Raw genomic sequence first — 27,833 nt, 5'->3', positions numbered from 1 at the left:
ATATTTCCTGAAGATGGAGGCACAGACTAAGCTCTTGGAAATGAGTGGCTCTAGGTGGCCTGCACAGGACTTGGGCCTATTTTCAGCCAATGCACAAGGCAATGAAACAAATGGCCACTTTAGGCAACAGTTCTGCTGCCAGAGGTTCTGGGGTTCTTAGGGCAGCACATGTTGAGCTGTGCTTGCTTTAGTGAACTCCTAAATGTCAAACGTTTAAGTGAGCCTAACATCGAGACTACAGTTCAGACTCCTTGCTAGACTGCGTCTGTCTCTTCTCAATGGCTCCTTTTCTTCAAGGCCATGATAGGAACATGCCACCAGATTTGTCAGATTGCGAGCTTACTCAGTGAGACACATTGGAAGCTAAACAAACAGGCCTGCGGGGTTTCCGTAGTGTAGTGGTTATCACGTTCGTCTCACACGCGAAAGGTCCCCGGTCCGAAACCGGGCGGAAACATGGGTCTTTTGCTTCTTTGGTCACAAGGGAATTGATGTTCACTGTTTAGACAACTCTGCTTGTCCAGCGTTTTCTCTTTTTTACTTGCATCCCTATTGAGAAATAAGTCTCTTGGTTTTGTCTTCGGTAGATTGTGCGCTAGCCAAACAAAGGACATCAAAGAGCTTGTCAACAAGAAGATCGGGGCCTTCAGAGGTGGCAACAGGATTAGAAGTGAGAAGAGTGCAAGAGGAAAAGTTGACTTGAGTCAAGGTGGCCAATGAAAGATACAGCAGGAAGCGGAAAGTGCAGCAGACGAGCACGAGCGAGGTTTGGTGCAGCATGAAGACCATGCGCAGATGAGATCAGCCAACACAAGAGGAGTGGAATTTACTGGGCCACTAACTTGCTCTTTAACTGACTAGACTCTCACGCTAGCGTGTGCTAATGCTAATGTACCCGTGGAGCAAAGTGCTAGAAAGCCAAATGAGGTTCCACTAAGACTTGAACTCAGATCGCTGGATTCAGAGTCCAGAGTGCTAACCATTACACCATGGAACCCTGCCTGAAGCAGAGAAAAGCTCTGTGTCAAACAGGCATAAAAGTGTAGTAGTGCAGTTCCTGGTAAACTGATGGGGATTTCTACACGGCCAGCCAAATTTTACCTGTCATACCTGCTGCGAATCCCAGCTTGACGTGACCACGGTGGCCCTTCAGAGGTCCTCGTTAGTATAGTGGACAGTATCTCCGCCTGTCACGCGGAAGACCGGGGTTTGATTCCCCGACGGGGAGTGAGCAGTCTCCTTCGCTGCGCAGCCTTTTACCTGGAATGACCACGCACACGTTAATCGCACACCAGATCCTAGTCAATCTAATAATCTAGTCCTATAATGGGCTTGAAGAAACATGAATTCCACCTGTGCGCTCACAAGTCAAAAAGGTCTTCTCGGAAAGAGCTCCCATGAGAAGAGTTGCTAGTCCAAGAGAACTCTGCTTGTCCAGCGTTTCCTCTGTTTTACTTGCGTCCCTACTGACAAATAAGTCTCTTGGTTTTGTCTTCTGTAGATTGTGTGCTTGCCAAACAAAGGACATCAAAGAGCTTGTTAACAACAAGATCAGCTCCCATGAGAACAGATGCTATCTCCAGATCACAATTTGCATTGTCAATCTAGCCATAAGTGGGGAATGCTTGAAAAATGACACAAATGGGAGTTCCCTCCTTCTCACTAGTCCTACATGATCTGTCATCAAAGTCCACAAATGTAAGAAAGCATTAAATGCTCCTTTAATGACTACAGGGTATGCCAGCGCCGTTTCCGTAGTGTAGTGGTTATCACGTTCGCCTAACACGCGAAAGGTCCCTGGTTCGAAACCAGGCGGAAACATGCTTCTTTGCTTATGCGTCCTGATATAAAAGTGTCTGACTGCAGGCACTGCTTGAACTTGTGGGGTTCTACTGCTGTTTGGGACACAGACGAGAGAAAGTACTCAAATCTGGTACAGGCCTCTGACATTTGTAACCTTTGGATGCTGGTCTTGCTAAGAGTTCTCTATGGCCCAAATTTCAACAGAATTCACACAAATCAACACATCTCCCGTCACCATATTTCCTGAAGATGGAGGCACAGACTAAGCTCTTGGAAATGAGTGGCTCTAGGTGGCCTGCACAGGACTTGGGCCTATTTCCAGCCAATGCACAAGGCAATGAAACAAATGGCCACTTTAGGCAACAGTTCTGCTGCCAGAGGTTCTGGGGTTCTTAGGGCAGCACATGTTGAGCTGTGCTTGCTTTAGTGAACTCCTAAATGTCAAACGTTTAAGTGAGCCTAACATCGAGACTACAGTTCAGACTCCTTGCTAGACTGCGTCTGTCTCTTCTCAATGGCTCCTTTTCTTCAAGGCCATGATAGGAACATGCCACCAGATTTGTCAGATTGCGAGCTTACTCAGTGAGACACATTGGAAAGCTAAACAAACAGGCCTGCGGGGTTTCCGTAGTGTAGTGGTTATCACGTTCGCCTCACACGCGAAAGGTCCCCGGTCCGAAACCGGGCGGAAACATGGGTCTTTTGCTTCTTTGGTCACAAGGGAATTGATGTTCACTGTTTAGACAACTCTGCTTGTCCAGCGTTTTCTCTTTTTTACTTGCATCCCTATTGAGAAATAAGTCTCTTGGTTTTGTCTTCGGTAGATTGTGCGCTAGCCAAACAAAGGACATCAAAGAGCTTGTCAACAAGAAGATCGGGGCCTTCAGAGGTGGCAACAGGATTAGAAGTGAGAAGAGTGCAAGAGGAAAAGTTGACTTGAGTCAAGGTGGCCAATGAAAGATACAGCAGGAAGCGGAAAGTGCAGCAGACGAGCACGAGCGAGGTTTGGTGCAGCATGAAGACCATGCGCAGATGAGATCAGCCAACACAAGAGGAGTGGAATTTACTGGGCCACTAACTTGCTCTTTAACTGACTAGACTCTCACGCTAGCGTGTGCTAATGCTAATGTACCCGTGGAGCAAAGTGCTAGAAAGCCAAATGAGGTTCCACTGAGACTTGAACTCAGATCGCTGGATTCAGAGTCCAGAGTGCTAACCATTACACCATGGAACCCTGCCTGAAGCAGAGAAAAGCTCTGTGTCAAACAGGCATAAAAGTGTAGTAGTGCAGTTCCTGGTAAACTGATGGGGATTTCTACACGGCCAGCCAAATTTTACCTGTCATACCTGCTGCGAATCCCAGCTTGACGTGACCACGGTGGCCCTTCAGAGGTCCTCGTTAGTATAGTGGACAGTATCTCCGCCTGTCACGCGGAAGACCGGGGTTCGATTCCCCGACGGGGAGTGAGCAGTCTCCTTCGCTGCGCAGCCTTTTACCTGGAATGACCACGCACACGTTAATCGCACACCAGATCCTAGTCAATCTAATAATCTAGTCCTATAATGGGCTTGAAGAAACATGAATTCCACCTGTGCGCTCACAAGTCAAAAAGGTCTTCTCGGAAAGAGCTCCCATGAGAAGAGTTGCTAGTCCAAGAGAACTCTGCTTGTCCAGCGTTTCCTCTGTTTTACTTGCGTCCCTACTGACAAATAAGTCTCTTGGTTTTGTCTTCTGTAGATTGTGTGCTTGCCAAACAAAGGACATCAAAGAGCTTGTTAACAACAAGATCAGCTCCCATGAGAACAGATGCTATCTCCAGATCACAATTTGCATTGTCAATCTAGCCATAAGTGGGGAATGCTTGAAAAATGACACAAATGGGAGTTCCCTCCTTCTCACTAGTCCTACATGATCTGTCATCAAAGTCCACAAATGTAAGAAAGCATTAAAATGCTCCTTTAATGACTACAGGGTATGCCAGCGCCGTTTCCGTAGTGTAGTGGTTATCACGTTCGCCTAACACGCGAAAGGTCCCTGGTTCGGAACCAGGCGGAAACATGCTTCTTTGCTTATGCGTCCTGATATAAAAGTGTCTGACTGCAGGCACTGCTTGAACTTGTGGGGTTCTACTGCTGTTTGGGACACAGACGAGAGAAAGTACTCAAATCTGGTGCAGGCCTCTGACATTTGTAACCTTTGGATGCTGGTCTTGCTAAGAGTTCTCTATGGCCCAAATTTCAACAGAATTCACACAAATCAACACATCTCCCGTCACCATATTTCCTGAAGATGGAGGCACAGACTAAGCTCTTGGAAATGAGTGGCTCTAGGTGGCCTGCACAGGACTTGGGCCTATTTTCAGCCAATGCACAAGGCAATGAAACAAATGGCCACTTTAGGCAACAGTTCTGCTGCCAGAGGTTCTGGGGTTCTTAGGGCAGCACATGTTGAGCTGTGCTTGCTTTAGTGAACTCCTAAATGTCAAACGTTTAAGTGAGCCTAACATCGAGACTACAGTTCAGACTCCTTGCTAGACTGCGTCTGTCTCTTCTCAATGGCTCCTTTTCTTCAAGGCCATGATAGGAACATGCCACCAGATTTGTCAGATTGCGAGCTTACTCAGTGAGACACATTGGAAAGCTAAACAAACAGGCCTGCGGGGTTTCCGTAGTGTAGTGGTTATCACGTTCGCCTCACACGCGAAAGGTCCCCGGTCCGAAACCGGGCGGAAACATGGGTCTTTTGCTTCTTTGGTCACAAGGGAATTGATGTTCACTGTTTAGACAACTCTGCTTGTCCAGCGTTTTCTCTTTTTTACTTGCATCCCTATTGAGAAATAAGTCTCTTGGTTTTGTCTTCGGTAGATTGTGCGCTAGCCAAACAAAGGACATCAAAGAGCTTGTCAACAAGAAGATCGGGGCCTTCAGAGGTGGCAACAGGATTAGAAGTGAGAAGAGTGCAAGAGGAAAAGTTGACTTGAGTCAAGGTGGCCAATGAAAGATACAGCAGGAAGCGGAAAGTGCAGCAGACGAGCACGAGCGAGGTTTGGTGCAGCGTGAAGACAATGCGCAGATGAGATCAGCCAACACAAGAGGAGTGGAATTTACTGGGCCACTAATTTGCTCTTTAACTGACTAGACTCTCACGCTAGCGTGTGCTAATGCTAATGTACCCGTGGAGCAAAGTGCTAGAAAGCCAAATGAGGTTCCACTGAGACTTGAACTCAGATCGCTGGATTCAGAGTCCAGAGTGCTAACCATTACAACATGGAACCCTGCCTGAAGCAGAGAAAAGCTCTGTGTCAAACAGGCATAAAAGTGTAGTAGTGCAGTTCCTGGTAAACTGATGGGGATTTCTACACGGCCAGCCAAATTTTACCTGTCATACCTGCTGCGAATCCCAGCTTGACGTGACCACGGTGGCCCTTCAGAGGTCCTCGTTAGTATAGTGGACAGTATCTCCGCCTGTCACGCGGAAGACTGGGGTTCGATTCCCTGACGGGGAGTGAGCAGTCTCCTTCGCTGCGCAGCCTTTTACCTAGAATGACCACGCACACGTTAATCGCACACCAGATCCTAGTCAATCTAATAATCTAGTCCTATAATGGGCTTGAAGAAACATGAATTCCACCTGTGCGCTCACAAGTCAAAAAGGTCTTCTCGGAAAGAGCTCCCATGAGAAGAGTTGCTAGTCCAAGAGAACTCTGCTTGTCCAGCGTTTCCTCTGTTTTACTTGCGTCCCTACTGACAAATAAGTCTCTTGGTTTTGTCTTCTGTAGATTGTGTGCTTGCCAAACAAAGGACATCAAAGAGCTTGTTAACAACAAGATCAGCTCCCATGAGAACAGATGCTATCTCCAGATCACAATTTGCATTGTCAATCTAGCCATAAGTGGGGGAATGCTTGAAAAATGACACAAATGGGAGTTCCCTCCTTCTCACTAGTCCTACATGATCTGTCATCAAAGTCCACAAATGTAAGAAAGCATTAAAATGCTCCTTTAATGACTACAGGGTATGCCAGCGCCGTTTCCGTAGTGTAGTGGTTATCACGTTCGCCTAACGCGCGAAAGGTCCCTGGTCCGAAACCAGGCGGAAACATGCTTCTTTGCTTATGCGTCCTGATATAAAAGTGTCTGACTGCAGGCACGGCTTGAACTTGTGGGGTTCTACTGCTGTTTGGGACACAGACGAGAGAAAGTACTCAAATCTGGTACAGGCCTCTGACATTTGTAACCTTTGGATGCTGGTCTTGCTAAGAGTTCTCTATGGCCCAAATTTCAACAGAATTCACACAAATCAACACATCTCCCGTCACCATATTTCCTGAAGATGGAGGCACAGACTAAGCTCTTGGAAATGAGTGGCTCTAGGTGGCCTGCACAGGACTTGGGCCTATTTTCAGCCAATGCACAAGGCAATGAAACAAATGGCCACTTTAGGCAACAGTTCTGCTGCCAGAGGTTCTGGGGTTCTTAGGGCAGCACATGTTGAGCTGTGCTTGCTTTAGTGAACTCCTAAATGTCAAACGTTTAAGTGAGCCTAACATCGAGACTACAGTTCAGACTCCTTGCTAGACTGCGTCTGTCTCTTCTCAATGGCTCCTTTTCTTCAAGGCCATGATAGGAACATGCCACCAGATTTGTCAGATTGCGAGCCTACTCAGTGAGACACATTGGAAAGCTAAACAAACAGGCCTGCGGGGTTTCCGTAGTGTAGTGGTTATCACGTTCGCCTCACACGCGAAAGGTCCCCGGTCCGAAACCGGGCGGAAACATGGGTCTTTTGCTTCTTTGGTCACAAGGGAATTGATGTTCACTGTTTAGACAACTCTGCTTGTCCAGCGTTTTCTCTTTTTTACTTGCATCCCTATTGAGAAATAAGTCTCTTGGTTTTGTCTTCGGTAGATTGTGCGCTAGCCAAACAAAGGACATCAAAGAGCTTGTCAACAAGAAGATCGGGGCCTTCAGAGGTGGCAACAGGATTAGAAGTGAGAAGATAATTGGCAAACCTTCTGGAGGAAACCTGGTCTTGTTAGGAGAGACGGCATCCATCCCACTTTGGATGGAGCAGCTCTCATTTCTAGAAATATGGACCAATTTATTAAACCCCCCAAAATATGACTATCCAGAGTTGGGACCAGGAAGCAGAGTTGCAGTCTTACACGCCTCTCTGCAGCTTTTCTCCTCCTGCTACCCCCCCAAAAACCCATCTCCATTGAGACTGTGTCAGCTCCCAAAAAGACAAAAAACAAACTAAAAACCAGCAATAAACAACTTAAACATAAAAAATCACAAAGAAAGAACAATACAGTATCCACATCTGAACCAAAGAGTAAAACAGTGAAATGTGGATTATTAAATATTAGGTCTCTCTCCTCCAAGTCTCTGTTAGTACATGACTTAATAATTGATCAACAAATCGATTTACTCTGCCTTACAGAAACCTGGTTGCAGCAGGATGAGTATGTTAGTTTAAATGAATCAACACCCCCGAGTCATTCTAACTACCAGAAATCCCGAAGCACAGGCCGAGGGGGCGGTGTGGCAGCAATTTTTCACACCAGTCTATTAATTAACGAAAGACCAAGACAGACTTTTAATTCATTTGAAAGCCTGATGCTTAGCCTCGTCCACCCCAGCTGTAAAACTCAGAAACCAGTCTTACTTGTTATCATCTATCGTCCACCTGGGCCTTACACAGAGTTTCTCTCTGATTTCTCAGACTTTTTATCTGATTTAGTGCTCAGCTCAGATAAAATAATTATTGTGGGTGATTTTAACATCCATGTAGATGCTAAAAATGACAGCCTCAACATCGCATTTAATCTGTTATTAGACTCAATTGGCTTCTCTCAAAATGTAAAAGAACCCACCCACCACTTTAATCACACTCTAGATCTTGTTTTAACATATGGCATAGAAACTGGACATTTAACAGTGTTTCCTGAAAACCCTCTGCTGTCTGATCATTTCCTGATAACATTTACATTTACAATAATTGATTACACAGCAGTGGAGAGTAGACTTTATCAAAGTAGATGTCTTTCTGAAAGTGCTGTAACTAAGTTTAAGAATATAATCCACCCACTGTTATCATCTTCAATGCCCTGTACCAACATAGAGCAGAGCAGCTATCTGAACGCTACTCCAACAGAGGTCGATTATCTTGTTAATAATTTTACCTCCTCACTACGTACGAGTCTGGATACTGTAGCTCCTGTGAAAACTAAAGCCTCAAATCCGAAGTACCTGACTCCGTGGTATAATTCTCAAACACGTAGCCTAAAGCAGATAACTCGTAAGCTGGAGAGGAAATGGCGTGTCACAAATTTAGAGGATCATCATTTAGCCTGGAGAAATAGTTTGCTGCTTTATAAGAAAGCCCTCCGCAAAGCCAGAACATCTTACTATTCGTCACTGATTGAAGAAAATAAGAACAACCCCAGGTTTCTCTTCAGCACTGTAGCCAGGCTGACAAAAAGTCAGAGCTCTACTGAGCCAACAATCCCTTTAACGTTAACTAGTAATGACTTCATGAACTTCTTCACAAATAAAATTTTTATCATTAGAGAAAAAATTACCAATAATCATCCCACAGATGTAATATTATCTACAGCTACTTTTAGTACCATCGGTGTTAAGTTAGACTCTTTTTCTCCAATTGATCTTTCTGAGTTAACTTCAACTTCAATAATTAATTCCTCCAAACCATCAACGTGTCTTTTAGACCCCATTCCTACAAAACTGCTCAAAGAAGTCCTGCCATTAATTAATTCTTCGATCTTAAATATGATCAACCTCTCTCTAATAATCGGCTATGTACCACAGGCCTTCAAGGTGGCTGTAGTTAAACCTTTACTTAAAAAGCCATCTCTAGACCCAGCTGTCTTAGCTAATTATAGGCCAATCTCCAACCTTCCTTTCATATCAAAAATCCTTGAAAGAGTAGTTGTCAAACAGCTAACAGATCATCTGCAGAGGAATGGCTTATTTGAAGAGTTTCAGTCAGGTTTCAGAGCTCATCACAGCACAGAAACAGCTTTAGTGAAGGTTACAAATGATCTTCTTATGGCCTCTGACAGTGGACTCATCTCTGTGCTTGTCCTGCTAGACCTCAGTGCTGCGTTTGATACTGTTGACCATAATATCCTATTAGAGCGATTAGAACATGCTGTAGGTATTACAGGTACTGCACTGCAGTGGTTTGTATCATATCTATCTAATAGACTCCAATTTGTACATGTAAATGGAGAGTCCTCTTCACACACTAAGGTTAAATATGGTGTTCCACAGGGTTCAGTGCTAGGACCAATTCTATTTACATTATACATGCTTCCCTTAGGCAGCATCATTAGAAGACATAGCATAAATTTTCACTGCTATGCAGATGACACGCAGCTCTATCTATCCATGAAGCCAGGTAACACACACCAATTAGTGAAACTGCAGGAATGTCTTAAAGACATAAAGACCTGGATGGCCGCTAACTTTCTGCTTCTTAATTCAGATAAAACTGAGGTTATTGTACTCGGCCCTGAAAATCTTAGAACTATGGTATCTAAGCAGATTCTTACCCTGGATGGCATTACCTCGGCCTCCAGTAACACTGTGAGGAACCTTGGAGTCATTTTTGACCAGGACATGTCCTTCAATGCACATATTAAACAAATATGTAAGACTGCTTTCTTCCATTTGCGCAACATCTCTAAAATTAGAAATATCCTGTCTCAGAGTGATGCTGAAAAACTAGTTCATGCATTTATTACTTCCAGGCTGGACTACTGTAATTCTTTATTATCAGGATGTCCTAAAAACTCACTGAAAAGCCTTCAGCTGATCCAAAATGCTGCAGCAAGGGTACTGACAGGGACTAGAAAGAGAGAGCATATTTCTCCTGTTTTGGCTTCCCTTCATTGGCTTCCTGTTAAATCCAGAATTGAATTCAAAATCCTGCTCCTCACATACAAAGTCTTAAATAATCAGGCCCCATCTTATCTTAATGACCTTGTAGTACCATATCACCCTATTAGAGCACTTCGCTCTTGCACTGCAGGCCTACTTGTTGTTCCTAGAGTATTTAAAAGTAGAATGGGAGGCAGAGCCTTCAGTTTTCAGGCCCCTCTTCTGTGGAACCAGCTTCCAGTTTGGATTCGGGAGACAGACACTATCTCTACTTTCAAGATTAGGCTTAAAACTTTCCTTTTTGCTAAAGCATATAGTTAGGGCTGGACCAGGTGACCCTGAATCCTCCCTTAGTTATGCTGCAATAGACGTAGGCTGCCGGGGATTCCCATGATGCATTGAGTTTTTCCCTTCCACTCACCTTTCTCACTCACTATGTGTTAATAGACCTCTCTGCATCGAATCATATCTGTTATTAATCTCTGTCTCTCTTCCACAGCATGTCTTTATCCTGTTTTCCTTCTTCACCCCAACCGGTCGCAGCAGATGGCCGCCCCTCCCTGAGCCTGGTTCTGCCGGAGGTTTCTTCCTGTTAAAAGGGAGTTTTTCCTTCCCACTGTCGCCAAAGTGCTTGCTCATAGGGGGTCATATGATTGTTGGGCTTTTCTCTGTATTTATTATTGTGCTATCTACTGTACAATATAAAGCGCCTTGAGGCGACTTTTGTTGTGATTTGGCGCTATATAAATAAAATTGAATTGAATTGAATTGAATTGAAGAGTGCAAGAGGAAAAGTTGACTTGAGTCAAGGTGGCCAATGAAAGATACAGCAGGAAGCGGAAAGTGCAGCAGAAGAGCACGAGCGAGGTTTGGTGCAGCATGAAGACAATGCGCAGATGAGATCAGCCAACACAAGAGGAGTGGAATTTACTGGGCCACTAACTTGCTCTTTAACTGACTAGACTCTCACGCTAGCGTGTGCTTATGCTAATGTACCCGTGGAGCAAAGTGCTAGAAAGCCAAATGAGGTTCCACTGAGACTTGAACTCAGATCGCTGGATTCAGAGTCCAGAGTGCTAACCATTACACCATGGAACCCTGCCTGAAGCAGAGAAAAGCTCTGTGTCAAACAGGCATAAAAGTGTAGTAGTGCAGTTCCTGGTAAACTGATGGGGATTTCTACACGGCCAGCCAAATTTTACCTGTCATACCTGCTGCGAATCCCAGCTTGACGTGACCACGGTGGCCCTTCAGAGGTCCTCGTTAGTATAGTGGGCAGTATCTCCGCCTGTCACGCGGAAGACCGGGGTTCGATTCCCCGACGGGGAGTGAGCAGTCTCCTTTGCTGCTCACCGTTTTACCTGGAATGACCACGCACACGTTACTCGCACACCAGATCCTAGTCAATCTAATAATCTAGTCCTATAATGGGCTTGAAGAAACATGAATTCCACCTGTGCGCTCACAAGTCAAAAAGGTCTTCTCGGAAAGAGCTCCCATGAGAAGAGTTGCTAGTCCAAGAGAACTCTGCTTGTCCAGCGTTTCCTCTGTTTTACTTGCGTCCCTACTGACAAATAAGTCTCTTGGTTTTGTCTTCTGTAGATTGTGTGCTTGCCAAACAAAGGACATCAAAGAGCTTGTTAACAACAAGATCAGCTCCCATGAGAACAGATGCTATCTCGAGATCACAATTTGCATTGTCAATCTAGCCATAAGTGGGGGAATGCTTGAAAAATGACACAAATGGGAGTTCCCGCCTTCTCACTAGTCCTACATGATCTGTCATCAAAGTCCACAAATGTAAGAAAGCATTAAAATGCTCCTTTAATGACTACAGGGAATGCCAGCGCCGTTTCCGTAGTGTAGTGGTTATCACGTTCGCCTAACACGCGAAAGGTCCCTGGTCCGAAACCAGGCGGAAACATGCTTCTTTGCTTATGCGTCCTGATATAAAAGTGTCTGACTGCAGGCACTGCTTGAACTTGTGGGGTTCTACTGCTGTTTGGGACACAGACGAGAGAAAGTACTCAAATCTGGTACAGGCCTCTGACATTTGTAACCTTTGGATGCTGGGCTTGCTAAGAGTTCTCTATGGCCCAAATTTCAACAGAATTCACACAAATCAACACATCTCCAGTCACCATATTTCCTGAAGATGGAGGCACAGACTAAGCTCTTGGAAATGAGTGGCTCTAGGTGGCCTGCACAGGACTTGGGCCTATTTTCAGCCAATGCACAAGGCAATGAAACAAATGGCCACTTTAGGCAACAGTTCTGCTGCCAGAGGTTCTGGGGTTCTTAGGGCAGCACATGTTGAGCTGTGCTTGCTTTAGTGAACTCCTAAATGTCAAACGTTTAAGTGAGCCTAACATCGAGACTACAGTTCAGACTCCTTGCTAGACTGCGTCTGTCTCTTCTCAATGGCTCCTTTTCTTCAAGGCCATGATAGGAACATGCCACCAGATTTGTCAGATTGCGAGCTTACTCAGTGAGACACATTGGAAAGCCAAACAAACAGGCCTGCGGGGTTTCCGTAGTGTAGTGGTTATCACGTTCGCCTTACACGCGAAAGGTCCCCGGTCCGAAACCGGGCGGAAACATGGGTCTTTTGCTCCTTTGGTCACAAGGGAATTGATGTTCACTGTTTAGACAACTCTGCTTGTCCAGCGTTTTCTCTTTTTTACTTGCATCCCTATTGAGAAATAAGTCTCTTGGTTTTGTCTTCGGTAGATTGTGCGCTAGCCAAACAAAGGACATCAAAGAGCTTGTCAACAAGAAGATCGGGGCCTTCAGAGGTGGCAACAGGATTAGAAGTGAGAAGAGTGCAAGAGGAAAAGTTGACTTGAGTCAAGGTGGCCAATGAAAGATACAGCAGGAAGCGGAAAGTGCAGCAGAAGAGCACGAGCGAGGTTTGGTGCAGCATGAAGACAATGCGCAGATGAGATCAGCCAACACAAGAGGAGTGGAATTTACTGGGCCACTAACTTGCTCTTTAACTGACTAGACTCTCACGCTAGCGTGTGCTTATGCTAATGTACCCGTGGAGCAAAGTGCTAGAAAGCCAAATGAGGTTCCACTGAGACTTGAACTCAGATCGCTGGATTCAGAGTCCAGAGTGCTAACCATTACACCATGGAACCCTGCCTGAAGCAGAGAAAAGCTCTGTGTCAAACAGGCATAAAAGTGTAGTAGTGTAGTTCCTGGTAAACTGATGGGGATTTCTACACGGCCAGCCAAATTTTACCTGTCATACCTGCTGCGAATCCCAGCTTGACGTGACCACGGTGGCCCTTCAGAGGTCCTCGTTAGTATAGTGGACAGTATCTCCGCCTGTCACGCGGAAGACCGGGGTTCGATTCCCCGACGGGGAGTGAGCAGTCTCCTTCGCTGCTCACCGTTTTACCTGGAATGACCACGCACACGTTACTCGCACACCAGATCCTAGTCAATCTAATAATCTAGTCCTATAATGGGCTTGAAGAAACATGAATTCCACCTGTGCGCTCACAAGTCAAAAAGGTCTTCTCGGAAAGAGCTCCCATGAGAAGAGTTGCTAGTCCAAGAGAACTCTGCTTGTCCAGCGTTTCCTCTGTTTTACTTGCGTCCCTACTGACAAATAAGTCTCTTGGTTTTGTCTTCTGTAGATTGTGTGCTTGCCAAACAAAGGACATCAAAGAGCTTGTTAACAACAAGATCAGCTCCCATGAGAACAGATGCTATCTCGAGATCACAATTTGCATTGTCAATCTAGCCATAAGTGGGGGAATGCTTGAAAAATGACACAAATGGGAGTTCCCTCCTTCTCACTAGTCCTACATGATCTGTCATCAAAGTCCACAAATGTAAGAAAGCATTAAAATGCTCCTTTAATGACTACAGGGTATGCCAGCGCCGTTTCCGTAGTGTAGTGGTTATCACGTTCGCCTAACACGCGAAAGGTCCCTGGTTCGAAACCAGGCGGAAACATGCTTCTTTGCTTATGCGTCCTGATATAAAAGTGTCTGACTGCAGGCACTGCTTGAACTTGTGGGGTTCTACTGCTGTTTGGGACACAGACGAGAGAAAGTACTCAAATCTGGTACAGGCCTCTGACATTTGTAACCTTTGGATGCTGGGCTTGCTAAGAGTTCTCTATGGCCCAAATTTCAACAGAATTCACACAAATCAACACATCTCCAGTCACCATATTTCCTGAAGATGGAGGCACAGACTAAGCTCTTGGAAATGAGTGGCTCTAGGTGGCCTGCACAGGACTTGGGCCTATTTTCAGCCAATGCACAAGGCAATGAAACAAATGGCCACTTTAGGCAACAGTTCTGCTGCCAGAGGTTCTGGGGTTCTTAGGGCAGCACATGTTGAGCTGTGCTTGCTTTAGTGAACTCCTAAATGTCAAACGTTTAAGTGAGCCTAACATCGAGACTACAGTTCAGACTCCTTGCTAGACTGCGTCTGTCTCTTCTCAATGGCTCCTTTTCTTCAAGGCCATGATAGGAACATGCCACCAGATTTGTCAGATTGCGAGCTTACTCAGTGAGACACATTGGAAAGCCAAACAAACAGGCCTGCGGGGTTTCCGTAGTGTAGTGGTTATCACGTTCGCCTTACACGCGAAAGGTCCCCGGTCCGAAACCGGGCGGAAACATGGGTCTTTTGCTCCTTTGGTCACAAGGGAATTGATGTTCACTGTTTAGGCAACTCTGCTTGTCCAGCGTTTTCTCTTTTTTACTTGCATCCCTATTGAGAATAAGTCTCTTGGTTTTGTCTTCGGTAGATTGTGCGCTAGCCAAACAAAGGACATCAAAGAGCTTGTCAACAAGAAGATCGGGGCCTTCAGAGGTGGCAACAGGATTAGAAGTGAGAAGAGTGCAAGAGGAAAAGTTGACTTGAGTCAAGGTGGCCAATGAAAGATACAGCAGGAAGCGGAAAGTGCAGCAGAAGAGCACGAGCGAGGTTTGGTGCAGCATGAAGACAATGCGCAGATGAGATCAGCCAACACAAGAGGAGTGGAATTTACTGGGCCACTAACTTGCTCTTTAACTGACTAGACTCTCACGCTAGCGTGTGCTTATGCTAATGTACCCGTGGAGCAAAGTGCTAGAAAGCCAAATGAGGTTCCACTGAGACTTGAACTCAGATCGCTGGATTCAGAGTCCAGAGTGCTAACCATTACACCATGGAACCCTGCCTGAAGCAGAGAAAAGCTCTGTGTCAAACAGGCATAAAAGTGTAGTAGTGTAGTTCCTGGTAAACTGATGGGGATTTCTACACGGCCAGCCAAATTTTACCTGTCATACCTGCTGCGAATCCCAGCTTGACGTGACCACGGTGGCCCTTCAGAGGTCCTCGTTAGTATAGTGGACAGTATCTCTGCCTGTCACGCGGAAGACCGGGGTTCGATTCCCCGACGGGGAGTGAGCAGTCTCCTTCGCTGCTCACCGTTTTACCTGGAATGACCACGCACACGTTACTCGCACACCAGATCCTAGTCAATCTAATAATCTAGTCCTATAATGGGCTTGAAGAAACATGAATTCCACCTGTGCGCTCACAAGTCAAAAAGGTCTTCTCGGAAAGAGCTCCCATGAGAAGAGTTGCTAGTCCAAGAGAACTCTGCTTGTCCAGCGTTTCCTCTGTTTTACTTGCGTCCCTACTGACAAATAAGTCTCTTGGTTTTGTCTTCTGTAGATTGTGTGCTTGCCAAACAAAGGACATCAAAGAGCTTGTTAACAACAAGATCAGCTCCCATGAGAACAGATGCTATCTCGAGATCACAATTTGCATTGTCAATCTAGCCATAAGTGGGGGAATGCTTGAAAAATGACACAAATGGGAGTTCCCGCCTTCTCACTAGTCCTACATGATCTGTCATCAAAGTCCACAAATGTAAGAAAGCATTAAAATGCTCCTTTAATGACTACAGGGTATGCCAGCGCCGTTTCCGTAGTGTAGTGGTTATCACGTTCGCCTAACACGCGAAAGGTCCCTGGTCCGAAACCAGGCGGAAACATGCTTCTTTGCTTATGCGTCCTGATATAAAAGTGTCTGACTGCAGGCACTGCTTGAACTTGTGGGGTTCTACTGCTGTTTGGGACACAGACGAGAGAAAGTACTCAAATCTGGTACAGGCCTCTGACATTTGTAACCTTTGGATGCTGGGCTTGCTAAGAGTTCTCTATGGCCCAAATTTCAACAGAATTCACACAAATCAACACATCTCCAGTCACCATATTTCCTGAAGATGGAGGCACAGACTAAGCTCTTGGAAATGAGTGGCTCTAGGTGGCCTGCACAGGACTTGGGCCTATTTTCAGCCAATGCACAAGGCAATGAAACAAATGGCCACTTTAGGCAACAGTTCTGCTGCCAGAGGTTCTGGGGTTCTTAGGGCAGCACATGTTGAGCTGTGCTTGCTTTAGTGAACTCCTAAATGTCAAACGTTTAAGTGAGCCTAACATCGAGACTACAGTTCAGACTCCTTGCTAGACTGCGTCTGTCTCTTCTCAATGGCTCCTTTTCTTCAAGGCCATGATAGGAACATGCCACCAGATTTGTCAGATTGCGAGCTTACTCAGTGAGACACATTGGAAAGCCAAACAAACAGGCCTGCGGGGTTTCCGTAGTGTAGTGGTTATCACGTTCGCCTTACACGCGAAAGGTCCCCGGTCCGAAACCGGGCGGAAACATGGGTCTTTTGCTCCTTTGGTCAAAAGGGAATTGATGTTCACTGTTTAGGCAACTCTGCTTGTCCAGCGTTTTCTCTTTTTTACTTGCATCCCTATTGAGAAATAAGTCTCTTGGTTTTGTCTTCGGTAGACTTTATCAAAGTAGATGTCTTTCTGAAAGTGCTGTAACTAAGTTTAAGAATATAATCCACCCACTGTTATCATCTTCAATGCCCTGTACCAACATAGAGCAGAGCAGCTATCTGAACGCTACTCCAACAGAGGTCGATTATCTTGTTAATAATTTTACCTCCTCACTACGTACGACTCTGGATACTGTAGCTCCTGTGAAAACTAAGGCCTCAAATCCAAAGTCCCTGACTCCGTGGTATAATTCTCAAACACGTAGCCTAAAGCAGATAACTCGTAAGCTGGAGAGGAAATGGCGTGTCACAAATTTAGAGGATCATCATTTAGCCTGGAGAAATAGTTTGCTGCTTTATAAGAAAGCCCTCCGCAAAGCCAGAACATCTTACTATTCGTCACTGATTGAAGAAAATAAGAACAACCCCAGGTTTCTCTTCAGCACTGTAGCCAGGCTGACAAAAAGTCAGAGCTCTACTGAGCCAACCATCCCTTTAACGTTAACTAGTAATGACTTCATGAACTTCTTCACAAATAAAATTTTTATCATTAGAGAAAAAATTACCAATAATCATCCCACAGATGTAATATCATCTACAGCTACTCTTAGTACCATCAATGTTAAGTTAGACTCTTTTTCTCCAATTGATCTTTCTGAGTTAACTTCAATAATTAATTCCTCCAAACCATCAACGTGTCTTTTAGACCCCATTCCTACAAAACTGCTCAAAGAAGTCCTGCCATTAATTAATGCTTCAATCTTAAATATGATCAACCTATCTCTAATAATCGGCTATGTACCACAGGCCTTCAAGGTGGCTGTAGTTAAACCTTTACTCAAAAAGCCATCTCTAGACCTAGCTGTCTTAGCTAATTATAGGCCAATCTCCAACCTTCCTTTCATATCAAAAATCCTTGAAAGAGTAGTTGTCAAACAGCTAACTGATCATCTGCAGAGGAATGGCTTATTTGAAGCGTTTCAGTCAGGTTTCAGAGCTCAGCACAGCACAGAAACAGCTTTAGTGAAGGTTACAAATGATCTTCTTATGGCCTCTGACAGTGGACTCATCTCTGTGCTTGTCCTGCTAGACCTCAGTGCTGCATTCGATACTGTTGACCATAATATCCTATTAGAGCGATTAGAACATGCTGTAGGTATTACAGGTACTGCACTGCAGTGGTTTGTATCATATCTATCTAATAGACTCCAATTTGTACATGTAAATGGAGAGTCCTCTTCAGACACTAAGGTCAATTATGGTGTTCCACAGGGTTCAGTGCTAGGACCAATTCTATTTACATTATACATGCTTCCCCTAGGCAACATCATTAGAAGACATAGCATAAATTTTCACTGCTATGCAGATGACACACAGCTCTATCTATCCATGAAGCCAGGTAACACACACCAATTAGTTAAACTGCAGGAATGTCTTAAAGACATAAAGACCTGGATGGCCGCTAACTTTCTGCTTCTTAATTCAGATAAAACTGAGGTTATTGTACTCGGCCCTGAAAATCTTAGAAATATGGTATCTAAGCAGATTCTTACCCTGGATGGCATTACCTTGGCCTCCAGTAACACTGTGAGAAACCTTGGAGTCATTTTTGACCAGGACATGTCCTTCAACGCACATATTAAACAAATATGTAAGACTGCTTTCTTCCATTTGCGCAACATCTCTAAAATTAGAAATATCCTGTCTCAGAGTGATGCTGAAAAACTAGTTCATGCATTTATTACTTCCAGGCTGGACTACTGTAATTCACTATTATCAGGATGTCCTAAAAACTCGCTGAAAAGCCTTCAGCTAATCCAAAATGCTGCAGCAAGAGTACTGACAGGGACTAGAAAGAGAGAGCATATTTCTCCTGTTTTGGCTTCCCTTCATTGGCTTCCTGTTAAATCCAGAATTGAATTCAAAATCCTGCTCCTCACATACAAGGTCTTAAATAATCAGGCCCCATCTTATCTTAATGACCTTGTAGTACCATATCACCCTATTAGAGCACTTCGCTCTTGCACTGCAGGCCTACTTGTTGTTCCTAGAGTATTTAAAAGTAGAATGGGAGGCAGAGCCTTCAGTTTTCAGGCCCCTCTTCTGTGGAACCAACTTCCAGTTTGGATTCGGGAGACAGACACTATCTCTACTTTCAAGATTAGGCTTAAAACTTTCCTTTTTGCTAAAGCATATAGTTAGGGCTGGACCAGGTGACCCTGAATCCTCCTTAGTTATGCTGCAATAGACGTAGGCTGCCGGGGATTCCCATGATGCATTGAGTTTTTCCCTTCCAGTCACCTTTCTCACTCACTATGTGCTAATAGACCTCTCTGCATCGAATCATATCTGTTATTAATCTCTGTCTCTCTTCCACAGCATGTCTTTCATCCTGTTTTCCTTCTTTCACCCCAACCGGTCGCAGCAGATGGCCGCCCCTCCCTGAGCCTGGTTCTGCCGGAGGTTTCTTCCTGTTAAAAGGGAGTTTTTCCTTCCCACTGTCGCCAAAGTGCTTGCTCATAGGGGGTCATATGATTGTTGGGTTTTTCTCTGTATTTATTATTGTGCTATCTACTGTACAATATAAAGCGCCTTGAGGCGACTTTTGTTGTGATTTGGCGCTATATAAATAAAATTGAATTGAATTGAATTGAATTGAATTGAATAGATTGTGCGCTAGCCAAACAAAGGACATCAAAGAGCTTGTCAACAAGAAGATCGGGGCCTTCAGAGGTGGCAACAGGATTAGAAGTGAGAAGAGTGCAAGAGGAAAAGTTGACTTGAGTCAAGGTGGCCAATGAAAGATACAGCAGGAAGCGGAAAGTGCAGCAGAAGAGCACGAGCGAGGTTTGGTGCAGCATGAAGACAATGCGCAGATGAGATCAGCCAACACAAGAGGAGTGGAATTTACTGGGCCACTAACTTGCTCTTTAACTGACTAGACTCTCACGCTAGCGTGTGCTTATGCTAATGTACCCGTGGAGCAAAGTGCTAGAAAGCCAAATGAGGTTCCACTGAGACTTGAACTCAGATCGCTGGATTCAGAGTCCAGAGTGCTAACCATTACACCATGGAACCCTGCCTGAAGCAGAGAAAAGCTCTGTGTCAAACAGGCATAAAAGTGTAGTAGTGTAGTTCCTGGTAAACTGATGGGGATTTCTACACGGCCAGCCAAATTTTACCTGTCATACCTGCTGCGAATCCCAGCTTGACGTGACCACGGTGGCCCTTCAGAGGTCCTCGTTAGTATAGTGGACAGTATCTCCGCCTGTCACGCGGAAGACCGGGGTTCGATTCCCCGACGGGGAGTGAGCAGTCTCCTTCGCTGCTCACCGTTTTACCTGGAATGACCACGCACACGTTACTCGCACACCAGATCCTAGTCAATCTAATAATCTAGTCCTATAATGGGCTTGAAGAAACATGAATTCCACCTGTGCGCTCACAAGTCAAAAAGGTCTTCTCGGAAAGAGCTCCCATGAGAAGAGTTGCTAGTCCAAGAGAACTCTGCTTGTCCAGCGTTTCCTCTGTTTTACTTGCGTCCCTACTGACAAATAAGTCTCTTGGTTTTGTCTTCTGTAGATTGTGTGCTTGCCAAACAAAGGACATCAAAGAGCTTGTTAACAACAAGATCAGCTCCCATGAGAACAGATGCTATCTCGAGATCACAATTTGCATTGTCAATCTAGCCATAAGTGGGGGAATGCTTGAAAAATGACACAAATGGGAGTTCCCGCCTTCTCACTAGTCCTACATGATCTGTCATCAAAGTCCACAAATGTAAGAAAGCATTAAAATGCTCCTTTAATGACTACAGGGTATGCCAGCGCCGTTTCCGTAGTGTAGTGGTTATCACGTTCGCCTAACACGCGAAAGGTCCCTGGTCCGAAACCAGGCGGAAACATGCTTCTTTGCTTATGCGTCCTGATATAAAAGTGTCTGACTGCAGGCACTGCTTGAACTTGTGGGGTTCTACTGCTGTTTGGGACACAGACGAGAGAAAGTACTCAAATCTGGTACAGGCCTCTGACATTTGTAACCTTTGGATGCTGGGCTTGCTAAGAGTTCTCTATGGCCCAAATTTCAACAGAATTCACACAAATCAACACATCTCCAGTCACCATATTTCCTGAAGATGGAGGCACAGACTAAGCTCTTGGAAATGAGTGGCTCTAGGTGGCCTGCACAGGACTTGGGCCTATTTTCAGCCAATGCACAAGGCAATGAAACAAATGGCCACTTTAGGCAACAGTTCTGCTGCCAGAGGTTCTGGGGTTCTTAGGGCAGCACATGTTGAGCTGTGCTTGCTTTAGTGAACTCCTAAATGTCAAACGTTTAAGTGAGCCTAACATCGAGACTACAGTTCAGACTCCTTGCTAGACTGCGTCTGTCTCTTCTCAATGGCTCCTTTTCTTCAAGGCCATGATAGGAACATGCCACCAGATTTGTCAGATTGCGAGCTTACTCAGTGAGACACATTGGAAGCCAAACAAACAGGCCTGCGGGTTTCCGTAGTGTAGTGGTTATCACGTTCGCCTTACACGCGAAAGGTCCCCGGTCCGAAACCGGGCGGAAACATGGGTCTTTTGCTCCTTTGGTCACAAGGGAATTGATGTTCACTGTTTAGACAACTCTGCTTGTCCAGCGTTTTCTCTTTTTTACTTGCATCCCTATTGAGAATAAGTCTCTTGGTTTTGTCTTCGGTAGATTGTGCGCTAGCCAAACAAAGGACATCAAAGAGCTTGTCAACAAGAAGATCGGGGCCTTCAGAGGTGGCAACAGGATTAGAAGTGAGAAGAGTGCAAGAGGAAAAGTTGACTTGAGTCAAGGTGGCCAATGAAAGATACAGCAGGAAGCGGAAAGTGCAGCAGAAGAGCACGAGCGAGGTTTGGTGCAGCATGAAGACAATGCGCAGATGAGATCAGCCAACACAAGAGGAGTGGAATTTACTGGGCCACTAACTTGCTCTTTAGTGGGATGACTAGACTCTCACGCTAGCGTGTGCTTATGCTAATGTACCCGTGGAGCAAAGTGCTAGAAGCCAAATGAGGTTCCACTGAGACTTGAACTCAGATCGCTGGATTCAGAGTCCAGAGTGCTAACCATTACACCATGGAACCCTGCCTGAAGCAGAGAAAAGCTCTGTGTCAAACAGGCATAAAGTGTAGTAGTGCAGTTCCTGGTAAACTGATGGGGATTTCTACACGGCCAGCCAAATTTTACCTGTCATACCTGCTGCGAATCCCAGCTTGACGTGACCACGGTGGCCCTTCAGAGGTCCTCGTTAGTATAGTGGGCAGTATCTCCGCCTGTCACGCGGAAGACCGGGGTTCGATTCCCCGACGGGGAGTGAGCAGTCTCCTTCGCTGCTCACCGTTTTACCTGGAATGACCACGCACACGTTACTCGCACACCAGATCCTAGTCAATCTAATAATCTAGTCCTATAATGGGCTTGAAGAAACATGAATTCCACCTGTGCGCTCACAAGTCAAAAAGGTCTTCTCGGAAAGAGCTCCCATGAGAAGAGTTGCTAGTCCAAGAGAACTCTGCTTGTCCAGCGTTTCCTCTGTTTTACTTGCGTCCCTACTGACAAATAAGTCTCTTGGTTTTGTCTTCTGTAGATTGTGTGCTTGCCAAACAAAGGACATCAAAGAGCTTGTTAACAACAAGATCAGCTCCCATGAGAACAGATGCTATCTCGAGATCACAATTTGCATTGTCAATCTAGCCATAAGTGGGGGAATGCTTGAAAAATGACACAAATGGGAGTTCCCGCCTTCTCACTAGTCCTACATGATCTGTCATCAAAGTCCACAATGTAAGAAAGCATTAAAATGCTCCTTTAATGACTACAGGGTATGCCAGCGCCGTTTCCGTAGTGTAGTGGTTATCACGTTGCCTAACACGCGAAAGGTCCCTGGTCCGAAACCAGGCGGAAACATGCTTCTTTGCTTATGCGTCCTGATATAAAAGTGTCTGACTGCAGGCACTGCTTGAACTTGTGGGGTTCTACTGCTGTTTGGGACACAGACGAGAGAAAGTACTCAAATCTGGTACAGGCCTCTGACATTTGTAACCTTTGGATGCTGGGCTTGCTAAGAGTTCTCTATGGCCCAAATTTCAACAGAATTCACACAAATCAACACATCTCCAGTCACCATATTTCCTGAAGATGGAGGCACAGACTAAGCTCTTGGAAATGAGTGGCTCTAGGTGGCCTGCACAGGACTTGGGCCTATTTTCAGCCAATGCACAAGGCAATGAAACAAATGGCCACTTTAGGCAACAGTTCTGCTGCCAGAGGTTCTGGGGTTCTTAGGGCAGCACATGTTGAGCTGTGCTTGCTTTAGTGAACTCCTAAATGTCAAACGTTTAAGTGAGCCTAACATCGAGACTACAGTTCAGACTCCTTGCTAGACTGCGTCTGTCTCTTCTCAATGGCTCCTTTTCTTCAAGGCCATGATAGGAACATGCCACCAGATTTGTCAGATTGCGAGCTTACTCAGTGAGACACATTAGAAAGCCAAACAAAACAGGCCTGCGGGGTTCCGTAGTGTAGTGGTTATCACGTTCGCCTTACACGCGAAAGGTCCCCGGTCCGAAACCGGGCGGAAACATGGGCTTTTGCTCCTTTGGTCACAAGGGAATTGATGTTCACTGTTTAGACAACTCTGCTTGTCCAGCGTTTCTCTTTTTTACTTGCATCCCTATTGAGAAATAAGTCTCTTGGTTTTGTCTTCGGTAGATTGTGCGCTAGCCAAACAAAGGACATCAAAGAGCTTGTCAACAAGAAGATCGGGGCTTCAGAGGTGGCAACAGGATTAGAAGTGAGAAGAGTGCAAGAGGAAAGTTGACTTGAGTCAAGGTGGCCAATGAAAGATACAGCAGGAAACGGAAAGTGCAGCAGAAGAGCACGAGCGAGGTTTGGTGCAGCATGAAGACAATGCGCAGATGAGATCAGCCAACACAAGAGGAGTGGAATTTACTGGGCCACTAACTTGCTCTTTAACTGACTAGACTCTCACGCTAGCGTGTGCTTATGCTAATGTACCCGGGGAGCAAAGTGCTAGAAAGCAAAGTGCTAGAAAGCCAAATGAGGTTCCACTGAGACTTGAACTCAGATCGCTGGATTCAGAGTCCAGAGTGCTAACCATTACAACATGGAACCCTGCCTGAAGCAGAGAAAAGCTCTGTGTCAAACAGGCATAAAAGTGTAGTAGTGCAGTTCCTGGTAAACTGATGGGGATTCCACACGGCCAGCCAAATTTTACCTGTCATACCTGCTGCGAATCCCAACTTGAGTGACCACGGTGGCCCTTCAGAGGTCCTCGTTAGTATAGTGGACAGTATCTCCGCCTGTCACGCGGAAGACCGGGGTTCGATTCCCCGACGGGGAGTGAGCAGTCTCCTTCGCTGCTCACCGTTTTACCTGGAATGACACGCACACGTTACTCGCACACCAGATCCTAGTCAATCTAATAATCTAGTCCTATAATGGGCTTGAAGAAACATGAATTCCACCTGTGCGCTCACAAGTCAAAAGGTCTTCTCGGAAGAGCTCCCATGAGAGAGTTGCTAGTCCAAGAGAACTCTGCTTGTCCAGCGTTTCCTCTGTTTTACTTGCGTCCCTACTGACAAATAAGTCTCTTGGTTTTGTCTTCTGTAGATTGTGTGCTTGCCAAACAAAGGACATCAAAGAGCTTGTTAACAACAAGATCAGCTCCCATGAGAACAGATGCTATCTCCAGATCACAATTTGCATTGTCAATCTAGCCATAAGTGGGGGAATGCTTGAAAAATGACACAAATGGGAGTTCCCTCCTTCTCACTAGTCCTACATGATCTGTCATCAAAGTCCACAAATGTAAGAAAGCATTAAAATGCTCCTTTAATGACTACAGGTATGCCAGCGCCGTTTCCGTAGTGTAGTGGTTATCACGTTCGCCTAACACGCGAAAGGTCCCTGGTTCGAAACCAGGCGGAAACATGCTTCTTTGCTTATGCGTCCTGATATAAAAGTGTCTGACTGCAGGCACTGCTTGAACTTGTGGGGTTCTACTGCTGTTTGGGACACAGACGAGAGAAAGTACTCAAATCTGGTACAGGCCTCTGACATTTGTAACCTTTGGATGCTGGGTTGCTAGAGTTCTCTATGGCCCAATTTCAACAGAATTCACACAAATCAACACATCTCCAGTCACCATATTTCCTGAAGATGGAGGCACAGACTAAGCTCTTGGAAATGAGTGGCTCTAGGTGGCCTGCAAGGACTTGGGCCTATTTTCAGCCATGCACAAGGCAATGAAACAAATGGCCACTTTAGGCAACAGTTCTGTGCCAGAGGTTCTGGGGTTCTTAGGGCAGCACATGTTGAGCTGTGCTTGCTTTAGTGAACTCCTAAATGTCAAACGTTTAAGTGAGCCTAACATCGAGACTACAGTTCAGACTCCTTGCTAGACTGCGTCTGTCTCTTCTCAATGGCTCCTTTTCTTCAAGGCCATGATAGGAACATGCCACCAGATTTGTCAGATTGCGAGCTTACTCAGTGAGACACATTGGAAAGCCAAACAAACAGGCCTGCGGGTTTCCGTAGTGTAGTGGTTATCACGTTCGCCTTACACGCGAAAGGTCCCCGGTCCGAAACGGGCGGAAACATGGGTCTTTTGCTCCTTTGGTCACAAGGAATTGATGTTCACTGTTTAGACAACTCTGCTTGTCCAGCGTTTTCTCTTTTTTACTTGCATCCCTATTGAGAAATAAGTCTCTTGGTTTTGTCTTCGGTAGATTGTGCGCTAGCCAAACAAAGGACATCAAAGAGCTTGTCAACAAGAAGATCGGGGCCTTCAGAGGTGGCAACAGGATTAGAAGTGAGAAGAGTGCAAGAGGAAAAGTTGACTTGAGTCAGGTGGCCAATGAAGATACAGCAGGAAGCGGAAAGTGCAGCAGAAGAGCACGAGCGAGGTTTGGTGCAGCATGAAGACAATGCGCAGATGAGATCAGCCAACACAGAGGAGTGGAATTTACTGGGCCACTAACTTGCTCTTAACTGACTAGACTCTCACGCTAGCGTGTGCTTATGCTAATGTACCCGTGGAGCAAGTGCTAGAAAGCCAATGAGGTTCCACTGAGACTTGAACTCAGATCGCTGGATTCAGAGTCCAGAGTGCTAACCATTACACCATGGAACCCTGCTGAAGCAGAGAAAAGCTCTGTGTCAAACAGGCATAAAAGTGTAGTAGTGCAGTTCCTGGTAAACTGATGGGGATTTCTACACGGCCAGCCAAATTTTACCTGTCATACCTGCTGCGAATCCCAGCTTGACGTGACCACGGTGCCCTTCAGAGGTCCTCGTTAGTATAGTGGGCAGTATCTCCGCCTGTTCACGCGGAGACCGGGGTTCGATTCCCCGACGGGGAGTGAGCAGTCTCCTTCGCTGCTCACCGTTTTACCTGGAATGACCACGCACACGTTACTCGCACACCAGATCCTAGTCAATCTAATAATCTAGTCCTATAATGGGCTTGAAGAAACATGAATTCCACCTGTGCGCTCACAAGTCAAAAGGTCTTCTCGGAAAGAGCTCCCATGAGAAAGTGCTAGTCCAAGAGAACTCTGCTTGTCCAGCGTTTCCTCTGTTTTACTTGCGTCCCTACTGACAAATAAGTCTCTTGGTTTTGTCTTCTGTAGATTGTGTGCTTGCCAAACAAAGGACATCAAAGAGCTTGTTAACAACAGATCAGCTCCCATGAGAACAGATGCTATCTCGAGATCACAATTTGCATTGTCAATCTAGCCATAAGTTGGGGGATGCTTGAAAATGACACAAATGGGAGTTCCCTCCTTCTCACTAGTCCTACATGATCTGTCATCAAAGTCCACAAATGTAAGAAAGCATTAAATGCTCCTTTAATGACTACAGGGTATGCCAGCGCCGTTTCCGTAGTGTAGTGGTTATCACGTTCGCCTAACACGCGAAAGGGTCCCTGGTCCGAAACCAGGCGGAAACATGCTTCTTTGCTTATGCGTCCTGATATAAGTGTCTGACTGCAGGCACTGCTTGAACTTGTGGGGTTCTACTGCTGTTTGGGACACAGACGAGAGAAAGTACTCAAATCTGGTACAGGCCTCTGACATTTGTAACCTTTGGATGCTGGTCTTGCTAAGAGTTCTCTATGGCCCAAATTTCAACAGAATTCACACAAATCAACACATCTCCGTCACCATATTTCCTGAAGATGGAGGCACAGACTAAGCTCTTGGAAATGAGTGGCTCTAGGTGGCCTGCACAGGACTTGGGCCTATTTTCAGCCAATGCACAAGGCAATGAAACAAATGGCCACTTTAGGCAACAGTTCTGCTGCCAGAGGTTCTGGGGTTCTTAGGGCAGCACATGTTGAGCTGTGCTTGCTTTAGTGAACTCCTAAATGTCAAACGTTTAAGTGAGCCTAACATCGAGACTACAGTTCAGACTCCTTGCTAGACTGCGTCTGTCTCTTCTCAATGGCTCCTTTTCTTCAAGGCCATGATAGGAACATGCCACCAGATTTGTCAGATTGCGAGCTTACTCAGTGAGACACATTGGAAAGCTAAACAAACAGGCCTGCGGGGTTTCCGTAGTGTAGTGGTTATCACGTTCGCCTTACACGCGAAAGGTCCCCGGTCCGAAACCGGGCGGAAACATGGGTCTTTTGCTTCTTTGGTCACAAGGGAATTGATGTTCACTGTTTAGACAACTCTGCTTGTCCAGCGTTTTCTCTTTTACTTGCATCCCTATTGAGAAATAAGTCTCTTGGTTTTGTCTTCGGTAGATTGTGCGCTAGCCAAACAAAGGACATCAAAGAGCTTGTCAACAAGAAGATCGGGGCCTTCAGAGGTGGCAACAGGATTAGAAGTGAGAAGAGTGCAAGAGGAAAAGTTGACTTGAGTCAAGGTGGCCAATGAAAGATACAGCAGGAAGCGGAAAGTGCAGCAGAAGCACGAGCGAGGTTTGGTGCAGCATGAAGACATGCGCAGATGAGATCAGCCAACACAAGAGGAGTGGAATTTACTGGGCCACTAACTTGCTCTTTAACTGACTAGACTCTCACGCTAGCGTGTGCTAATGCTAATGTACCCGTGGAGCAAAGTGCTAGAAAGCCAAATGAGGTTCCACTGAGACTTGAACTCAGATCGCTGGATTCAGAGTCCAGAGTGCTAACCATTACACCATGGAACCCTGCCTGAAGCAGAGAAAAGCTCTGTGTCAAACAGGCATAAAAGTGTAGTAGTGCAGTTCTGGTAAACTGATGGGGATTTCTACACGGCCAGCCAAATTTTACC

At 45.6% G+C, this 27,833-nt stretch overlaps 41 non-coding genes across 41 annotated transcripts; 30 read left to right on the top strand and 11 right to left on the bottom strand.

Annotated features, from left to right (window-relative positions):
• The first annotated feature begins 384 nt into the window (after positions 1–384).
• Positions 385–457, top strand: trnav-cac (transfer RNA valine (anticodon CAC)). Its single transcript has one exon. It is a non-coding gene; the product is annotated as a tRNA-Val (tRNA).
• A 468-nt stretch (positions 458–925) lies between these two features.
• Positions 926–997, bottom strand: trnaq-cug (transfer RNA glutamine (anticodon CUG)). Its single transcript has one exon. It is a non-coding gene; the product is annotated as a tRNA-Gln (tRNA).
• A 159-nt stretch (positions 998–1,156) lies between these two features.
• trnad-guc (transfer RNA aspartic acid (anticodon GUC)) lies at positions 1,157–1,228 on the top strand. Its single transcript has one exon. It is a non-coding gene; the product is annotated as a tRNA-Asp (tRNA).
• Positions 1,229–1,748: 520 nt separating this feature from the next.
• trnav-aac (transfer RNA valine (anticodon AAC)) lies at positions 1,749–1,821 on the top strand. The gene has a single exon. It is a non-coding gene; the product is annotated as a tRNA-Val (tRNA).
• A 603-nt stretch (positions 1,822–2,424) lies between these two features.
• Positions 2,425–2,497, top strand: trnav-cac (transfer RNA valine (anticodon CAC)). Its single transcript has one exon. It is a non-coding gene; the product is annotated as a tRNA-Val (tRNA).
• A 468-nt stretch (positions 2,498–2,965) lies between these two features.
• trnaq-cug (transfer RNA glutamine (anticodon CUG)) lies at positions 2,966–3,037 on the bottom strand. Its single transcript has one exon. It is a non-coding gene; the product is annotated as a tRNA-Gln (tRNA).
• Positions 3,038–3,196: 159 nt separating this feature from the next.
• On the top strand, positions 3,197–3,268 carry trnad-guc (transfer RNA aspartic acid (anticodon GUC)). Its single transcript has one exon. It is a non-coding gene; the product is annotated as a tRNA-Asp (tRNA).
• A 521-nt stretch (positions 3,269–3,789) lies between these two features.
• On the top strand, positions 3,790–3,862 carry trnav-aac (transfer RNA valine (anticodon AAC)). Its single transcript has one exon. It is a non-coding gene; the product is annotated as a tRNA-Val (tRNA).
• Positions 3,863–4,465: 603 nt separating this feature from the next.
• Positions 4,466–4,538, top strand: trnav-cac (transfer RNA valine (anticodon CAC)). Its single transcript has one exon. It is a non-coding gene; the product is annotated as a tRNA-Val (tRNA).
• A 468-nt stretch (positions 4,539–5,006) lies between these two features.
• trnaq-cug (transfer RNA glutamine (anticodon CUG)) lies at positions 5,007–5,078 on the bottom strand. The gene has a single exon. It is a non-coding gene; the product is annotated as a tRNA-Gln (tRNA).
• Positions 5,079–5,237: 159 nt separating this feature from the next.
• trnad-guc (transfer RNA aspartic acid (anticodon GUC)) lies at positions 5,238–5,309 on the top strand. Its single transcript has one exon. It is a non-coding gene; the product is annotated as a tRNA-Asp (tRNA).
• A 522-nt stretch (positions 5,310–5,831) lies between these two features.
• On the top strand, positions 5,832–5,904 carry trnav-aac (transfer RNA valine (anticodon AAC)). Its single transcript has one exon. It is a non-coding gene; the product is annotated as a tRNA-Val (tRNA).
• Positions 5,905–6,507: 603 nt separating this feature from the next.
• On the top strand, positions 6,508–6,580 carry trnav-cac (transfer RNA valine (anticodon CAC)). Its single transcript has one exon. It is a non-coding gene; the product is annotated as a tRNA-Val (tRNA).
• Positions 6,581–10,733: 4,153 nt separating this feature from the next.
• trnaq-cug (transfer RNA glutamine (anticodon CUG)) lies at positions 10,734–10,805 on the bottom strand. Its single transcript has one exon. It is a non-coding gene; the product is annotated as a tRNA-Gln (tRNA).
• A 159-nt stretch (positions 10,806–10,964) lies between these two features.
• Positions 10,965–11,036, top strand: trnad-guc (transfer RNA aspartic acid (anticodon GUC)). Its single transcript has one exon. It is a non-coding gene; the product is annotated as a tRNA-Asp (tRNA).
• Positions 11,037–11,558: 522 nt separating this feature from the next.
• On the top strand, positions 11,559–11,631 carry trnav-aac (transfer RNA valine (anticodon AAC)). Its single transcript has one exon. It is a non-coding gene; the product is annotated as a tRNA-Val (tRNA).
• A 603-nt stretch (positions 11,632–12,234) lies between these two features.
• Positions 12,235–12,307, top strand: trnav-uac (transfer RNA valine (anticodon UAC)). The gene has a single exon. It is a non-coding gene; the product is annotated as a tRNA-Val (tRNA).
• Positions 12,308–12,775: 468 nt separating this feature from the next.
• Positions 12,776–12,847, bottom strand: trnaq-cug (transfer RNA glutamine (anticodon CUG)). The gene has a single exon. It is a non-coding gene; the product is annotated as a tRNA-Gln (tRNA).
• A 159-nt stretch (positions 12,848–13,006) lies between these two features.
• Positions 13,007–13,078, top strand: trnad-guc (transfer RNA aspartic acid (anticodon GUC)). Its single transcript has one exon. It is a non-coding gene; the product is annotated as a tRNA-Asp (tRNA).
• Positions 13,079–13,600: 522 nt separating this feature from the next.
• On the top strand, positions 13,601–13,673 carry trnav-aac (transfer RNA valine (anticodon AAC)). The gene has a single exon. It is a non-coding gene; the product is annotated as a tRNA-Val (tRNA).
• A 603-nt stretch (positions 13,674–14,276) lies between these two features.
• Positions 14,277–14,349, top strand: trnav-uac (transfer RNA valine (anticodon UAC)). Its single transcript has one exon. It is a non-coding gene; the product is annotated as a tRNA-Val (tRNA).
• A 467-nt stretch (positions 14,350–14,816) lies between these two features.
• trnaq-cug (transfer RNA glutamine (anticodon CUG)) lies at positions 14,817–14,888 on the bottom strand. The gene has a single exon. It is a non-coding gene; the product is annotated as a tRNA-Gln (tRNA).
• Positions 14,889–15,047: 159 nt separating this feature from the next.
• trnad-guc (transfer RNA aspartic acid (anticodon GUC)) lies at positions 15,048–15,119 on the top strand. The gene has a single exon. It is a non-coding gene; the product is annotated as a tRNA-Asp (tRNA).
• Positions 15,120–15,641: 522 nt separating this feature from the next.
• On the top strand, positions 15,642–15,714 carry trnav-aac (transfer RNA valine (anticodon AAC)). The gene has a single exon. It is a non-coding gene; the product is annotated as a tRNA-Val (tRNA).
• Positions 15,715–16,317: 603 nt separating this feature from the next.
• On the top strand, positions 16,318–16,390 carry trnav-uac (transfer RNA valine (anticodon UAC)). Its single transcript has one exon. It is a non-coding gene; the product is annotated as a tRNA-Val (tRNA).
• Positions 16,391–19,518: 3,128 nt separating this feature from the next.
• trnaq-cug (transfer RNA glutamine (anticodon CUG)) lies at positions 19,519–19,590 on the bottom strand. The gene has a single exon. It is a non-coding gene; the product is annotated as a tRNA-Gln (tRNA).
• A 159-nt stretch (positions 19,591–19,749) lies between these two features.
• On the top strand, positions 19,750–19,821 carry trnad-guc (transfer RNA aspartic acid (anticodon GUC)). Its single transcript has one exon. It is a non-coding gene; the product is annotated as a tRNA-Asp (tRNA).
• A 522-nt stretch (positions 19,822–20,343) lies between these two features.
• trnav-aac (transfer RNA valine (anticodon AAC)) lies at positions 20,344–20,416 on the top strand. Its single transcript has one exon. It is a non-coding gene; the product is annotated as a tRNA-Val (tRNA).
• Positions 20,417–21,017: 601 nt separating this feature from the next.
• trnav-uac (transfer RNA valine (anticodon UAC)) lies at positions 21,018–21,090 on the top strand. The gene has a single exon. It is a non-coding gene; the product is annotated as a tRNA-Val (tRNA).
• A 470-nt stretch (positions 21,091–21,560) lies between these two features.
• On the bottom strand, positions 21,561–21,632 carry trnaq-cug (transfer RNA glutamine (anticodon CUG)). The gene has a single exon. It is a non-coding gene; the product is annotated as a tRNA-Gln (tRNA).
• Positions 21,633–21,790: 158 nt separating this feature from the next.
• On the top strand, positions 21,791–21,862 carry trnad-guc (transfer RNA aspartic acid (anticodon GUC)). Its single transcript has one exon. It is a non-coding gene; the product is annotated as a tRNA-Asp (tRNA).
• Positions 21,863–22,383: 521 nt separating this feature from the next.
• Positions 22,384–22,455, top strand: trnav-aac (transfer RNA valine (anticodon AAC)). The gene has a single exon. It is a non-coding gene; the product is annotated as a tRNA-Val (tRNA).
• Positions 22,456–23,058: 603 nt separating this feature from the next.
• Positions 23,059–23,131, top strand: trnav-uac (transfer RNA valine (anticodon UAC)). Its single transcript has one exon. It is a non-coding gene; the product is annotated as a tRNA-Val (tRNA).
• A 479-nt stretch (positions 23,132–23,610) lies between these two features.
• trnaq-cug (transfer RNA glutamine (anticodon CUG)) lies at positions 23,611–23,682 on the bottom strand. Its single transcript has one exon. It is a non-coding gene; the product is annotated as a tRNA-Gln (tRNA).
• A 157-nt stretch (positions 23,683–23,839) lies between these two features.
• trnad-guc (transfer RNA aspartic acid (anticodon GUC)) lies at positions 23,840–23,911 on the top strand. Its single transcript has one exon. It is a non-coding gene; the product is annotated as a tRNA-Asp (tRNA).
• Positions 23,912–24,428: 517 nt separating this feature from the next.
• On the top strand, positions 24,429–24,501 carry trnav-aac (transfer RNA valine (anticodon AAC)). Its single transcript has one exon. It is a non-coding gene; the product is annotated as a tRNA-Val (tRNA).
• A 596-nt stretch (positions 24,502–25,097) lies between these two features.
• Positions 25,098–25,169, top strand: trnav-uac (transfer RNA valine (anticodon UAC)). The gene has a single exon. It is a non-coding gene; the product is annotated as a tRNA-Val (tRNA).
• A 461-nt stretch (positions 25,170–25,630) lies between these two features.
• Positions 25,631–25,702, bottom strand: trnaq-cug (transfer RNA glutamine (anticodon CUG)). Its single transcript has one exon. It is a non-coding gene; the product is annotated as a tRNA-Gln (tRNA).
• Positions 25,703–26,447: 745 nt separating this feature from the next.
• On the top strand, positions 26,448–26,521 carry trnav-aac (transfer RNA valine (anticodon AAC)). The gene has a single exon. It is a non-coding gene; the product is annotated as a tRNA-Val (tRNA).
• A 600-nt stretch (positions 26,522–27,121) lies between these two features.
• Positions 27,122–27,194, top strand: trnav-uac (transfer RNA valine (anticodon UAC)). Its single transcript has one exon. It is a non-coding gene; the product is annotated as a tRNA-Val (tRNA).
• A 463-nt stretch (positions 27,195–27,657) lies between these two features.
• Positions 27,658–27,729, bottom strand: trnaq-cug (transfer RNA glutamine (anticodon CUG)). The gene has a single exon. It is a non-coding gene; the product is annotated as a tRNA-Gln (tRNA).
• Between the last annotated feature and the right edge of the window lie 104 nt (positions 27,730–27,833).

This window comes from Oreochromis niloticus, linkage group LG8 (assembly GCF_001858045.2).
Source record: "Oreochromis niloticus isolate F11D_XX linkage group LG8, O_niloticus_UMD_NMBU, whole genome shotgun sequence".
Classification (NCBI taxonomy): domain Eukaryota; kingdom Metazoa; phylum Chordata; class Actinopteri; order Cichliformes; family Cichlidae; genus Oreochromis; species Oreochromis niloticus.
This window is presented reverse-complemented; position numbering and strand designations above follow the sequence as displayed.